The sequence below is a fragment of the Mastomys coucha genome, unplaced genomic scaffold, assembly GCF_008632895.1.
Source record: "Mastomys coucha isolate ucsf_1 unplaced genomic scaffold, UCSF_Mcou_1 pScaffold6, whole genome shotgun sequence".
Classification (NCBI taxonomy): domain Eukaryota; kingdom Metazoa; phylum Chordata; class Mammalia; order Rodentia; family Muridae; genus Mastomys; species Mastomys coucha.
The window spans coordinates 102,090,942-102,092,325 of NW_022196912.1; positions in this window are offsets into that span (position 1 = coordinate 102,090,942).

Sequence of the window (1,384 nt, forward strand, 5' to 3'; positions counted from 1 at the left end):
TTTGTAACTATTGTGAAGGGTGTTGTTTCCCTAATTTCTTTCTCTGCCTGTTTATCCTTTGTGTAGAGTAAGGTCTCTGATTTGATTGAATTAATTTTATATCCAGTTACTTTGCTGAAGTTGTTTATCAGGTTTAGGAGCTCTCTGGTGGAATTTTTGGGGTCACTTAAGTATACTATCATATCAGCAAATAGTGATAATTTGATTTCTTCCTTTCCAATTCATATCCCTTTGATCTCCTTTTGTTGTCTAATTGTTCTGGCTAGGACTTCAAGTACAATATTGAGTAAATAGGGAGAGAGTGGGCAGCCTTGTTTAGTTCTTGAATTTAGTGGAATTCAAGTTTCTCTCCATTTAGTTTGATGTTGGCTACTGGTTTGCTGTATATTGCTTTTACTATGTTTAAGTATGAGCCTTGAATTCTTGATCTTTCCAAGACTTTTATCATGAAGGGATGTTAGATTTTGTCAAATGCTTTCTCAGCATCTAATGAGATGATCACATGGTTTTTTTCTTTGAGTTTGTTTATATAGTAAATTACGTTGATGGATTTCTGTATATTGAACCATCCCTGCATCCCTGGGATGAAGCCTACTTGGTTATGGTGGATGATCGTTTTGATGTGTTCTTTGTTTCAGTTTGCAAGAATTTTATTGAGTATTTTTACATCGATATTCATAAGGGAAATTGGTCTGAAGTTTTCTTTCTTTGTTAGGTCTTTGTGTGGTTTAGGTATAAGAGTAATTGTGGCTTCATAGAACAAATTGGGTAGAGTGCCTTCAGTTTCTGTTTTGTTGAATTGTTTGAGGAGTATTGGTATTAGGTCTTCTTTGAAGATTTGATAAAACTCTGCACTAAACTCATCTGGTCCGGGGCTTTTTTTTTGGTTGGGAGACTATTAATGACTGTTTCTATTTCATTAGGAGATATGGCACTGTTTAGATCGTTGATCTGATCTTGATTTAACTTTGGTACCTGGTATCTGTCTAGAAAATTGGCCATTTCATCCAGGTTTTTCAGTTTTGTTGAGTATAGGCTTTTGTAGTAGGATCTCATGATTTTTTGGATTTCCTCAGTGTCTGTTGTTATGTCTCCCCTTTCATTCCTGATCTTGTTAATTAGGATACTGTCTCTATGTCCTCTAGTTAGTCTGGCTAAGGGTTTATCTATTTTGTTGATTTTCTTAAGGAACCAGCTCCAGGTTTGGTTGATTCTTTGTATAGTTCTTTTTGTTTCTATTTGGTTGATTTCAGCCCTGAGTTTGATTTCCTGTCTTTGTCTTGGGTGAATTTGCTTCTTTTTGTTCTAGCGCCTTAAGGTGTGCTGTCAAATTGCTGGTGTATGTGCTCTCCAGTTTCTTTTTGGAGGCACTTAAAGCTATGAG